The sequence below is a fragment of the Camelus ferus genome, chromosome 10, assembly GCF_009834535.1.
Source record: "Camelus ferus isolate YT-003-E chromosome 10, BCGSAC_Cfer_1.0, whole genome shotgun sequence".
Classification (NCBI taxonomy): Eukaryota; Metazoa; Chordata; class Mammalia; order Artiodactyla; family Camelidae; genus Camelus; species Camelus ferus.
The window spans coordinates 14,345,899-14,360,958 of NC_045705.1; the positions used below are offsets into that span (position 1 = coordinate 14,345,899).

Genomic DNA, 15,060 nt, shown 5'->3' on the forward strand with positions numbered 1-15,060 from the left:
CAGAGTATAAAACAGGTGGGGGTGGTGCAAAACATATGAAGGAGATTAAAAGCTACAAACTACTAGATATAAAATAAATAAGTTATAAGGATGTAATATACAGCACAGGGAATATAGTCAATATTTTATAATAACTTTGAATGGAGTATATTCAATACACCTGAAACTAATATAGTATTGTAAGCCAACTATACTCCAGTTAAAAAAAGAAAAAATAAATTTTTATACTAAATATATTAGCTAAAATAATAATGGGCCAAGCATACAACTTAAAAAGTTGGAAAAGAAAAAATAAATTAAATCCCAGGCAAATAAATAATTGACAAAAAAGAAGGCATTGATGAAAGAAAATAAGGAAAATAAACAATGATAAATTCAAAAATCTAATGAAATAAATTCTGCAGCTTTGGCCAAGAAGATGACTAAACAGTCTTATAAATGAAAAGAAATTTGTAACTGCAAATGCCAAAAGATATTAAAAATATACAACAGAGAATGCTCTGAAAAAAATTGTATGACACTATATTTTAACAAATATGTAGACTATATGATTCCCAAAACAGACTCAAAAAACACAAGGAATTGACATAACCATTAAAAAAGCTGAGTTGTGAGAATTCTTCCCAAAGCAGGAAAAAAAAAAGGCCCACTTGATTGTAGAAGTCAGTGTTACCAAAACTTATTAGAACAAATTTCCTTAATCTTGTACAATTATTCTGAAGATACTTAATGAGTAATTCTTCCCAACAATAACATAGTATTAATATGAAAAACATGACAGTGTTTGAGAAGAAAATTACAGTGAGACAGCTTAATTATAATCAAACTTTTCTCTGTATTGAGTTAAAATCTTATTTCCCATATAGTGAGGCTGTATAGCAGAAGAGGGTGATATCTTGGTCTTTCTAAGCCCAGTTTTCTTGGTTGGAATTCTGACATGTCCCTCTATAGATGCCAACGTCTGAAAAAGTTATTTTTCTGTTAGGACTGTTACAAATGTAAGACGATGTTAATATATGCAAAGCACTTAGGATGGTATCTGGCACAGTTATAAGCACTTGATAAACTATGATTATTTTACCATCTTGACCTGCATTCGAGAGTGAACTCATGTAAATTCCATGAAATAGTTCTTTTATAGTTTACAGTCATTTAGCATGCTCCTAGCCACCATCCTCTCATTCTTACTCCTTCACTATAAATCTTGTGTTTTTAAGCTAAAACTGTTAATACCTTTATCTTCTTCATATAGCTTTGTTTAGACCCAACAATCTTATGTCTTTTAACTGGGGTATATCCTAGTTCAAGCATTTTGAATCCAGGATTCACACGTGGGATTCAGGTAGTCTGTCCATAAGTATGCATAAACTTGTTTTTTTCTGGAGAGAGGAGCCATAGTTTTCATTACATTTATTCTGACAAAGAATGTCGATAATTGTTCCCAGAAGGAAACACAACATTCCTGTATCTAAATTGGCCTCGGTGAATCCTCTAAAGACCCCCTTTCCGGTGACAATTGTTAAGTACACTTTTAGGAGCTTATCCTTAGAGAAGCATTCTTTTCTTGTCTTTCTGAAGCTGAATTTTGACATCTAAACTTTGTTGCCTCCCCAGAATGGAAAATATAATTATTTTTCTGCCTTACTTTGTTTTTTCCTGAAAAATTATAACCACTATGTTGAGGGATGCTCTCTTTAAAGATAAAATTATTCTTTTCAGACAGCACAATGGTTTCCAAGGCAACTCAAGTAACTTACTAGGACAAAATTGTTCTCATTTCTCACTGGGGGAGAAAGTTTCTAAGAAGTTGTTATCACGCCTAGAGAAAATGGAATATAAAATAATGTCACAGTTGCTCTTTATGTTTACCTGTCTCGACTATCTCACCAGGAGAACTTGGAAGAACTAAAGAGCTGTTGCCAAATGCAAAGAACTTTAATGATCCATATAAAGTTAGAAAATATTGCTACATCCTTTCCTTTTGAATGATAAGTCTGTGAATAATATAATCCTTGAGGATGTTCCTGTGCAAAGCAGGGTAAGGTATAGTTTGAGTGGTGCTGAGCTGCATTATTTGAGGGGAGGAGAAAAGAAAACGACGGCAACAAGAAATACAAAAAAGAAGAAAAATCTAAGACAGCCTCAGGTCCGTGTTTGCATGTCCAGATTCAGGGCTTCACTCTTTGGCTTATCTCACTTCCATTTTGAAATGCAACGTTCTTGGGAGATAAAACACATTTAACACTCATCAATCATAATAGCTGAACTCAATCATATTTCTGTGGTTCATTATAGTCTATTGGGATATTTTGTATCTGCTTCTACTCAACCCACTAATTAGCCAGGAACAGGGTACAAGTGAGCTCCAGTTGTCCTGGTCTTGGTCCATTCAGACACCTGTTCCTGCTCCCTCTCATCCCACATCCACCACCACTTACTTGACTCTTACTGTTATCTCACTGCTTCCTTATTTCCAGCTAATAATCTTCATTAGTACGTAGTACAAAGTTGATCAATATCTATCCATGCTATTATAATTCAAATGAAACAAAATTCATAAAGGCCTAAGTTAATACTGGAGGAGAAGGAAATTGAGTTATACAGAAGGAAGTTACTCTTTGTCCCAAATCACTTTCTCTCTATGTGTATGCACCTTTACTATAGAGGTTGCCACATTTAACTGCACTATTACTTTTCCTGAACCTCTTGTCTCCCCAGCTTACCCCATTCAGGACCCTACCTCTCACCTCTTGGCACAAACTAGGTGTTTAAGACATTTTTAAAGGTAAATAATAAGTAGATGGAAAAATTGGGAGAGAAGGTCCCTCAAGGTTAAATATAATATGATTTTCAAAAGGCATTAATTATATTCTACAACTAAATGATTGTGAAGAAAACAAGCTTAGTACAAGTATTAGTGGTTTTTCATGTTGTAAGATCTGTGTCATCACAGGAAGACAGTTGTTACATGCATCATGTTTGCACTGGATCTAAATGAAACCTGGGCACGTGGGAAGCTCGTCTTCCAACTTAGTATGGTAGCTCATCATGATTCATTATTTAGTACTCTCAAATTTGGCATTCATCCTACACAGCAAAGAACTACCCCATTCCTTGTGGTTAAGTATCACATACACACATTTTGTCAAAATGGATCATAGACATATATGTAAGAGCTGAGATGGACAGTTGCTGCTAGTGGTATCAATTCCAATCTTAAAACCTGTTTCCCAGGATACAGGACAGCAACAGAATCTGAGGAACATATCTTGGCTTCAAAAATTCTTTTGAAGAGTTAGTGAGCAACCCAATTTAGTGATAGAACATAAATTATGGCCCATAATCTTTCTTTTTCCTTAAAAACATAAATTAATAAAATAATACATTCCCACCAAAGGAAGGAGGAAGGATTCCTTCTATGAACCAGTAGAAACCACTTCTCACCTTATGATAAAAGAAGACTCTAAAGAGTAGGAGAACCTAGATTTCAATCTCCCAGGGGTGTAGGAGGTTAATTTTCACTTGCATTATGATAGTCTTGGTTAATGACTATTCTTTGGTTTTGCTATATTTTTGCTTTTGGCAACATTTCAAAGAAGCACTGGGTTTAATATACATTTATGAAGCTCTGAAGCTGCTTTCTCTCTTTCTCTCTCTCTTCTTATCAACCCTGCCGTTGTTCAAGTTTTGGTGTTCTCTCTTCTGCCCCTGGTGTTCTTGACTAAAAACTGTAACAGTTGACCTACCTACCCTTTCTACTGAAGTTTAAGCTTGTTTTGGGTGTGGCTATGGACTGCAAGCTCCTTGGATCTCCTTTGACAAGTCTGCTTTACTTTCATGCAGACTTGAAATCCTCCTGTTATTTGGAGGTGTCCTGTGAGATACAGTCTCACTGTTCTGCTTTTCGTGATGCTTGTTTGACAAGAAACTTGGGGGAAGTTCTCAGGACTGCAAGGTTCCAGGAAATCTGTTGTCTTCTTACCTCAGAATTTCCTTCCGCACATATGCACAAAGAGAGGAAGACTGGCATCTAATCTCTATTTATCTGCATCAGTGGTTTTCAAGCTATGATACAATGAATCACCTGGGGGTTCTTTTTAAAATGTAAATTTGGCCAGTTCTGATGTGGAAACTGAGTTTAATATCAATGTAAGCAAAAACATCAAGCAATTTTTTTTCAAATATGATACTCTTTGAGAAATATATGTACATATACTCTGAATCTTTCTGTTTTAATGACGCCATGGCCAGGATCCCCATAGTTCTCATTACACCTTGTCCAGCCATCTCAAAAACAAAGGGTTTCTATTTGCACTCCTCCGACACCTTTGGGACCATCATCACAAATAAAATCTAGGGCGGAATGCTGCAAATGTTCTGCCATGACGACACCTGCTTTGGACCTAAGTGTAAAAATTTTACAGTGAATTAAAAACCTCCCCAAAGTGCTTTTAAGCTTTAGTACTTGCCACTTGTTCCCCGTAGCTATTTCTAGCTCCTTGGAACCTTTCTGTCTTCAACTCTTGTTCCGGTGGACTCATCTCACTAACCTTGTCAAAGGGGTCTAGCAGGTGTTAAAAATCACGACTCCCTAATTGAAGATTTCTCCTGGATCTAATCAGGAGAATGTAAGAGCAACAAAATAGGGTGAATGATAGAACCAGCTATCTAAGAATTTGCTCGCAGTGAGAAAGAATTTGCTCATTGATTTGGCCGTGTGATTTTTTTGCGTATTTGCCAGGCATCTTTGGTACCTCTCCCAAATCACCTTTGGGAATCTATCCCCGAAATGGGAGATCTTCCACCCTATGACAAAGTCTTCTTAAGTCTTCCTTTGGGAGTTTTGAGAGCTGTTCGAGTAATTTGAGCCAGATGTAGAATTAAAAACACTCAGCCCCACACATACTGGCAAAACAAATGAAAGGGCAGCTTAGATTGCAGAGGGTAAAATGGTATTAATGTTGAATAGAAACAAATAAATTAGTCTTTTAAACAGAAGGATATTCATTTATTTCATTGATCTGCTATGTGAAACTCATTTCATCATTGTTGTTGTTGTTGTTGTTTCATTTTGTTTGGTTTTTACGAAAACATTCCCACCCTGTCTGTTTTAATGTTGTATGATCTAAGTAGAGCCCCACCTCCACTTTTCCCCTGAATTCTGTTCTGCCAGAATTTTGAGTACTTATAGAATATTTTGGAGCACTAAGCTACCTTTAATAGTAACTATAGTGTAATCTTGCCTGTTTCTCTGCCCTGTCTCCTGAATTTCCATGGGTCCTGCCTGTTTTCTAACTCTCGTTCTGCGTCCACCCTATACCTATGAAAATCTTTGAGTATATCAGTTCCTATGTATATGTATATATGCATACACATACAAACTTTTCCTGTAAGATAGCTACCATCTGTTTCTGTTGCTTGCAAGCAGGAAACCTGCCTCTTAAAGGTAGAATTTCCTCGTTTTTAACTAAGGACTTGAGTGAAGAAACTTCTGATAAAGCCTCCCCTAAAGTGTCCTGAATTCTCCGTGTTTCGATGGCTCAAAAATTACCTAAGACATTTAGTCTATTTTAATCTCGGTCACAGACTATCATTTATACAAAAGTCCTAAGGAGATCGCTCTTGGATAATATATTTTATTGAAAACAAAGATTCATGTGATTGGAATCTTTATCTTGATCATCTTCTTGGTAAGAAATCCAATTCTCTACTGGCATCGAAGATTGCAATCCAATCATTGTAAGAGAAACAATGAAAATATAAATTGGCCATGGGATGAATGTCTGTTTATTCAGTTAACCATCTCTTCTGAAAAACATTTATGTTACTTCCGTGTTTCATATTGGATAATGAACAACTCTTTGCCTCTTGATTCTTTTTCCCCTATACTATTTTTAGGCTCATCCTTTAAAAATAGTAATACAGAGTTACAGTGTAATAAGAACCTTAAGACAGTTAAATATATTGCCACATTATTTCCCAAAAGAGTTATACAAGTTTATCATCTCTTTAGTCATGTTCTAAAATACCTTTCCATTATACTTTACTTTCTGTCTCTTACCAAATGCTTCATATTCTCTTTAATATTTTTAAAATAATTTAGTTACATAAAACTGTTGTCTCTTATGAATTTGAATTATGTTGATTATTAGTGAGACTGTCAACCACCACCATTTCCTCTATGGAAATGGTCAATTAATGACCTTAAACCACTAAAATGATGTTCTGTTTTACTTGGCTATAATTCATCTCTTGAAATTTGGTCATCTCTCTCATCCGTCGGCTACCATCAAACCAGTCATCATGTATACTTGGTTCCAGAGATCACCCTTTCTGTAAGTTGTAGTGTCAACCTGAATTTATCCCCTCTGGATACTTCAGTCTTGATTTGACTTGCCAGAAAGGCTTTCCAAGGGAGCCTGAGTTCCACTAGAAGTATCATGACCTCTCATCACTAGACTCTGTTTAAATCAGGTTCTGGGCTGTCCTTCAGCAAAGAGAAATGTTTCTCAACTTTACTTCCTCACAGAATTGTTTGTGATATTATCACAATTATTATTCCATAGGGCCAGTATTCCTTAGAACCCACATTAAGAATTGCTTAATAGCATCTAGAAAAATTCTTAAATTCTGAACTTTATGAATTCAATGTGAACATTTCTTTGAGAATGACTGACCCACATTTTGGGTGAGCTTTATGTATAATGTGCCATGGAGTTACCTTAGGAAATAATTTTCCCCAACTATAATGATACAGAGGTCCTTATACAACTATCTCTTCGTTCCTTATCCCACTTTCTTAAGGAGGTGATGGAAACCTAGACTTGTGCTAGCTAAATCCAATTCTGGTCTTCTATGTTTCTCCTCTTCCTTCTTCTCCTCCCCCTCTTCTTACCCAGATCCCTCTTCCCTCTTTGCCACCTTCTTCCTCCTTGTTATAACAGATGTCCAAGTTGTTCTCATTCCTTTTCATGTGTCCAGACACTGTTTTCCCCCACATCACTCTGCACTGGGCTATTGATCTCTCATATCTGAGTAGTCACGATTGTTTGCAGACTGTTCTCAGCCCTTACTTAATAGCACTGAAAAATTCACCTTCTATACCAGTTCTAGTCTAATTCAGTAGCATTCTGAAGGAGGTTTTCTCCATCTAATATGCTTTGCACAATGTTTGGTACTAATTATGGGCACTTATATCCATCTGGAAGAATTTCACACTGTATTTGCTTGCTCTGTTTGCTTCAGTCTCATCTGTGCTCCCTCATCTCAGCGCTCCGTTCCCTGCCCTGGCTGCAGCAGCTCAGCAGTGCATCTACTAACCTATTTAAGGAGATTAAAACATTTTGGAGGATTAGAAAGCATATTTAAAATGTGAATTACCTATCAATTCTTTAATATTCCTCTCTTCCTGCTCTGATCTCCCATTTTATACCCACCAAAATGGAGAGTAATTTCAGCACACTGGAGCAGCAGAAGCACATACGGATTTTTTTCATTAACCAGTAAACTCCATGTTTGAGGAGAATCCCATACTCAATCGGTTATGCTCAGTCTCAGTGACATATGAATATGTGGCATATGCAAACTTGCATTTTTGTGTTTACAAAGCACTCGTGCATTTATTATTTTCTTTTATTCTCACACTAACATAGTGAAGAAGCAGACATAATTACAGACAGAGAAACAGAGGGTTAGAAATGTCACGGTACGGATATGTCCATGGTGATAACTTGTAAATGGGAGACCCAGGACTAAAACATATACCCTCCATTTCGTGTTCTTTTCCCTCTATCTCCCTATCAAATAAAAAGTGAAAAAAATCTTGGTTTTGACTGTGAAAAGAACCACATTAGGAGACTTCTTCCCTTGCTCTAGTCTAATCAGCCAAGTACAGGTGCACACCGCACGAGCAGATGGAAATGCAATTAAGACAGATGTGATGGCAGTTCATTCACGGGCTCTAATGCTTTAAAACCCCAGTGCTAGTCTAAAAGCACAGCTCGTAGCAGGCATGCCACTAAGAAGAATCAAATGTGGGCACAAGATTGGTACAAGCTGTAGGTCTTTCCAAATTTTGAAAATGAAGTGGCATTTAGTGATTTTGAAATCCTACATCTATTCATAACTTCCTTCAATAGTGAATATTTCTACCTTGTTGAACATAATTAGACAAAAATAAAGGTAAACGCAGGATCATTGATTATTTATACACTATAAGCCCAGCATGAAGTAAGTCAGAATAATAGAGTGACAGAAGCTTTGGTCTTCAGTGTGAGCTGTTATACCTGTATTTTTGTGAAGAGCCTAGATTAGTGCTTTGGGCAGGCATTCAGTGTCACTTCCCTCCTTCTTTCCTCAGGAGGACCATTTGACCTTAAATATTTTTTTCAACATTAAAAATTGCTAAGTAGGCCTTCTGGTTGGGACAAATTATAGGCACTGAGGAAGGAGGTGTCAAAATGAACATCTTCATGGGTCCAAAATGGCAAAGCAGAATCCAACGGGGGAGTTAGGCTTGGGGTCTTGCTCTCAACCTTCTTATTACTTGGGAGAAAATTGTAAGAAGGTGCAGAAAGCACAGGACCTGCAGTCAGGTAAAGCTCTCCATCCAGCTTGTGTGGTGTTGTGACCTCTCTGAGTGTCAGTTTAGTTTACTTGTCTGTTAAATAGTAATACTGCATTTTGCCAGCTACCTCACAGGGTTGTTAAGAAGCTTGTATAGGATAATGACTGTGAAAGTTTGATGGTTTTTAGTGATTCTACATAATTTCCTTCTGTAACATTTGAGCTCTAACACCTGCCAGGAATTAATAAGCATAGAAAGACCAACCTGCAAATACTGCAGAAGGACATTAATAAGAGCACATAAAAGGGATCCAGAAAGAATTAAAATTTATCCATTTCTTCCTTTCACCCTGCAGTGGTTTTAAAGCTTAAATGTACATAAGATTCTTCTGGGAGTAATGCTCAAATGTAAGTCCCTGGGCCACAGTAACAGAGATTCTGATTTATCCAGTCTAGGCGGGAACCAGGATTCTGACTTACTATTAAATACCCTGTGTGGTTCTGAAGGTGATTTGAGGACCCTAAAGTGAGAAAAAAAATTGGCTGAACCCTTCATCTGTGATGCTTTTTCACCAGATAGATAATAAGTGTCTTGGGAGCAAGATTCATAATTAATTGATTTTTGCAGACTCATGGAGGTAAGAGGCACAAAGTGGACTAATACTTTTAGCTGAAAAAGGTGCTTCCCATGCATTCTGGTAATTAACTTTAGTGCTAAAATTTGTTATTTACCAGTTTTCACTTCCTATTTTAAGAGTTAAGATTCAGGCTCTAAATTAAGGTGAGAGAAGAGTGGTCAAATGTGGCAGAGATTGATGGTTCTCCCCTAAAGCTCTTCTCTCTGTTCTGAAAAGATACTCCACTTTTATCTGAGCAAATTGACACCCAGAATAAACATTTCCCACCCTCTTGTTCAGTTGGCTGGGCCAATACCAACCCCATGTTCTGGCCACTGTTGTGTAAAATGGAAGAGATACTGGTACCTTCCAGGTTGTATCCACAAAGGAAAAGCCTTTTCTCTTTCTCCCCCCTCTACCTTGATGGTGAACTGTAAATATAGATGTGAGGACACCATGGATGAGTCAAGGGCGACAGCAGAGAGGTGGCAATGCATCAGGTGAGAGGAGTCTGGCCCTTAACACCTTCAAGGAATAGAATCACACGGTTTTGACTTCTATGTCAGAAAGTCAGAGAAAAAGAAACTTCTGTCTTGTTTAAGATTCTGCTATTCTGGATCTCATCACACAGAGCTAAATGCAGTTTGTTCTAACTAATAAATGCATCAAATAGGCACCCAGGATTAGGGCAATGCAGTATTATAATGGGAAACGCACAGCCTTAGTTACCCACTGGCCAAATGAGTATTCTAGCACTCACCTCGTAAGGCTGTCAGGAGAACCACAAGATAGAAATGTGCATGCAAATTGCATGATGAAAATAACATGCGAGTTTGTAAATATACAGTCTTATATTGATTTTTATTACTGTTAAGTGGCAAATCGTTATTGATGACTGTAAGTCATTGACTCTATGATAAAGATACTTCCTTTGCTGTGGTTAGTAGAGTAGTTAAGATAGGAAAAACAATCTGACTCCGACTCTAAGATTTAAGTGAGTCTTGAGTGAAGTCCAGTCCAGAACACCTGGCATGGAAAACACTAGCCCAGTCTATGTTTGGTTTCAGAACCCTGATGAGCTTGCTGAAAACCATAACTGCAAGTCAAGCAGGGGCAATGTTGATTCCAGGGCCCTTACAAAATGCAAAGGGACTGTTTGTGAAACCGGGTATTAGAAAAGCTATTTGGATGGCTGATTTACTATTCGTGAAGAGTGTACAGTGCAAGGTTTATGATAAAGGCTTTTTGAATCATATTCCCATCATCATGAAAAATAGCCCTGTCACAGTGCTGCAGCCAGAAAGATTTATGGGTGTGCTTTGACCATATTTGAGAGGGCTGCTTGGTAGTGATACTAGAACAGCATTTGAAGGTAGCCACGTGTTAGTCAAATATTCTGTGTTCTTTAAAGTCATTCAAGGTCGGGTGACAGAGGTGAGAGAATGGGAGTAGTTAACTTAAAATATTTGTACGTGGTATGAACTCGAGATATTTTGCTGTGAGCACAAAACCAGAAATGCAAAGCCCTAGATTCTGTATAAATCTGGGGCAAGTTATTACCTTTGCTTTCAGCAGTGCTTCTCAAACTTGAATGAGCAGCAGAATCACCTGAGGGGCTTGTTAAACTGCAGATAGCCAGACCCCACTCTCAGAGTTTCTGATTCTATAAGTTTGAGTCAATTTGAGGTCCAGTAAATCTCCAGGTGACACTGATGCTGATAGTCCAGAAAACACACTTTCAGACCCACTGACTTGTAGGTAAAGTTATCTCTTTATGCAAACATAGTAATATTATTCCTCAAGGAATATATATTTTACATAGAAGATCCAATATACTTGGTTTAAATTAATATACCATTTATTTCAGTCTATTGCTTTGTAGATTATGAGGTCAGATATTATTTTGTTTTTAATAAAGTTGAACAAATTTGCTTGTTTTAATAGAGTTTATATTTTAGAGTAGTTGCAGGTTCACAGCAAAACTGAGTTCAAAGTACAGATATTCATATTCCCCATGTCTCCATATACCTAAGGTCTTCTCTACTACCAACATCCCACAAAGAGCAGTACATTTGTTATAGTCAATGAACTCACACTGATACATCGTTATCACCCAAAGTTCAAAGCTTACATTAGGGTTTACTCATGGTGTTCTACATTATATGGGTTTTAACAAATGTATAATCAAATAATCTACCCTGTAGTCTCATAGAGAATAGTCTCACTCTTCTAAAAATCCTGGGTTCTGCCTGTTTATCCCTCCCTCCCTCAAACTTTAGCAAACAATTATCCTTTCACTGTCTCCATCATTTTACCTTTTTAAGAATGTCATACTTTTAGACTCTGATAATACAGAGACTTTCCAGACTGACTTCCTCTGCTCAGTAATGCTCAAGTGTACTCCATGTTTTTTCATGGCTTGATAGCCCATTTCATCTTAGTGCTGAATAATATTCCATTATCTGAATGTACCACACAGTTGATTCACTCATTCACCTATTGAAGGATATCTTAGCTGCTTCCACGTTTTGGCAATTATGAATAAAGCTGATGTAAGGATCCTTGTGAAGGTTTTATGTGAACGTAAGTTTTTAAGTTCTTTGGGTAAATACCAAAGAACACAATTTCTGGATCATATGTATACATATTTCTGTAAGAAACCACAAAACTGTCTTCCAAAATGATTTTACCATTTTATTTTCTCACCAGCAGTTAATGAGAATTCCCATTCTATCTAAATCCTTGACAGCATTTGGTGTTGTCAGTGTTTTGAATTTTTGCGATTCTAATAGATGTGTAATGGTATCTCATTGCTGTTTTAATTTGCAATTTCCTAGTGACATATGATATGGATGATACTTGTATTAATGCCTTTTTTTACCCACCATACACGGGTTACAGAAGCACTTCTTTAATATTTAAAGAAGAAATAAATGAATGGTAAAATGAATAAAATCAAAACTAGGGTTCTGACTTTTAATTGTGAAATTTCTGACACCCTCAGACCCCAAAACTGAGATGGACAGAGGTAAATTTGCCATGAGACACTTCAGCATCATCATATTGGCAGCTGCCTCATCCACAGCATTCAGCATGCACTCTGAGCACAGGCTTATCCTTCAAGAGCGAAGTGCTCATTCACATGCATTCCAAATAGCTGTGCTAATCATAGGCAGGGGAGCTTTTGTATAAGAACTATCCCTCTGTGAATACCCTTAACATGCTGTTTGATCTAAGCCACAAGATCATGAGTTCAAAGCATATTTTCTTTTAGTATTATAAATATTAGAGAGCCGAAGGAGCAGGTCGAGGCAACTGCATGACTACTAGGCAAATAAAGAAATTTAAAGTGCAAATAAAGAAATTTAAAGCATAAATAAATAAATAGGTAGATAGATACAAAGATAACACCTCCATCAAAAAATGAATCTGCACACCCAAATTCCAAAATACATGAAAACTCTTGTGCTAAGAAAGACAGTAAATAAGGTCAACAAATAAAACTCAGTGTAGATAATACTAACTACATAGAAGAATATGACAAAGAATTTATTTTATTTAAATGGACGGAATTTATTGGTGGCCATGAGTAAGGAAGGGGCAGTGCTGAAGCCCTTACTAGTGCAGGGCTTGCCATTTTGTCCACGGGGCCACAATTAGGTATATATGTGACCCCAGAACCTGCTTGGAAGGGCCACTTTTCAGCCACCATCTCTTCAAATTCATTCACATTAAACTTAGTAAAGCCCTGCCTGTAGGTGACGTCATTCTTCTGGTGGCCAAGCTGTATAAGCAAGAAGCTGCATACACTACTGAGGAAGCTGCTCTTTGTAGCCTTTACACCCAGGCCTTTATGGGGGAAAAGTGTACAATTGGCTTAATTGGCTGCATAGATAGAAATGTTTAAAATAAGTGTTCCAGGTAACCCTGAGAGGTAAATACAAGAGTATGAAAAATAACAACTCTTTGTAAAATGTTAAGAGGAAATAAAGGATCAAGTGGATATAAAATAAAAGCAATTATTAACCTTGGGAAGAAAAAGTACACCCTTAATACCCGTTGGAATAATTTAAAATAAAAATGAAACTATTTTAGAAGGAAACACTCTTGAGAAGTTTGAAAAGAGAAATGATGATCAGCATAATTTGAGGAATTAACTTAGAATTTCACACAAATAAAAAGATTTGTGTGTGTGTGCATGTGTGTGTGTGTGTTTGTGTGTGTGTGTGTTTAGGTAAGGGACATGGATGAAAGATTGAAAGTTTGTAATACGTCTTTAACAAGAGTGTTTGAAAAACAGACTGGAGAGAATGATGCAGATGCCTCGTTTAATTCTGAATACATATTTTATCATTAAGCCAGTTATATGTGTTGAGTAACTTATGTACATAGTGACAGTGGGAAGAGTCAAGAATGCTCCAAGATTTTTAGCATGAACAGTCAGAAAGATGGGGCTATCTTTAACTGAGAGGGAGAAGACTGTAGGAGAAAGAGGTTTGGAAAAAAGATGACATTAATTTTGGATACCTCAAATTTGAGATGACTACTTATGATGGATGAGGTAGCAGTTGCAGCTGAAGAGAGAGATCCAGCCAGAAGATATAAACTTGGTAATCCTTGGCAGAAAGTGTATTAAAAGTATGATCATGGATGAGATCAATGAGGTAATGAGGATAAAGAAAGAAAATATTCCAGAACTGAGCCGTGAGTTACTCTGGAGTTGAGATCTGTGAGAATCAAGTGGAGACTGACAAAGGCCACTGACAGAGAACATTAAAAAGAAAGAGGAAACAAAGAGTGAGGTGTTCCATAATTCAAGCTGGAAGAAAAAAAAAAATCGCAAGGAGAAGAGGGAATGATCAACTCTGTCAAATCCTGCTAATGAAACAAAGACAAGAACCAAGAATGGCCTTGTGTTTAGCAGCAGTGAGATCATTACATAAGGTTAGCAAACATTTTTTAAAGTGCAAACACTGCTTATAGATACATACACATATGGAATTGTATAGCAAATTCATGCTAGGGGCATAAAGAAAAACTTGGTCTGTTTTTCACTTTAATAAGACACATCTCTTATGACTGGAACCACATTTATGGTACTGCTAAAACAAAATATTCTATCCATGCCCCAATCTCTTCAATGCATAAAGCCATTAACAGGACTAATTCATGTCAGGGTAGAATACAAAATCGAACGGTAAATCTATTCTTCCTGCCACACCTCGTGGGCATTTTCCAGTGATTCTGGGAGGAATACAAACCCCAGGTGTTAATTAAATGATCTGCCTTTGAAATTTACAACATTTAACTTTATTGTCTAGCTTGAATTATGACATCAGATCCTCACTAGTACTTACCTTAAGAGGGATTGTTCACAACGGTCAATATTTAGTGAGCTTCAATTAAACCATAAATAACAAACTAGGTCTACATTTGTTTGGATAAGTAGGCATCGATGAGCTTTAGTCATCATGAATGCAATGACGACTTGTTAGCAAAGATTGAACAAGGTAGTTTTTAAAGTTAATGACACTGGCTCTCAATGGCATAGCATTGATACGTCTTATGCTGTTGTACCACTTGTATTTGAATGTGGAAATATGTTCTAACGCTGTTTCTATCCTGGGCCTGAGGAAATGGTAAAATACATTTTAGTAAAATTCCAATAAAAGAATACAGTTGTCCCCTAAAGTCAAAGAAAGAAGGAAGAGAGGAGGGTATAGCTCAATGGTAGAGTATGTGTTATCATGCTCAAGGTACTGGGTTCAATCCCCAGTACCTCCATTAAAAAAAAAAAAAAACCTAATTACCTCTTCCCACTAAATACATAAATACATAAATAAGAAAGAAGGAGATCTCACATCAATTGCTGTAAATC

General features: G+C 36.9%; 1 protein-coding gene and 1 pseudogene across 4 annotated transcripts in view; one reads left to right on the forward strand and one right to left on the reverse strand.

Annotated features, from left to right (window-relative positions):
• Positions 1-15,060, forward strand: part of LUZP2 (leucine zipper protein 2) — a 423,667-nt gene that overhangs the window by 310,379 nt on the left and 98,228 nt on the right. The window lies entirely within an intron of this gene.
• On the reverse strand, positions 12,946-13,073 carry LOC116666772 (annotated as a pseudogene).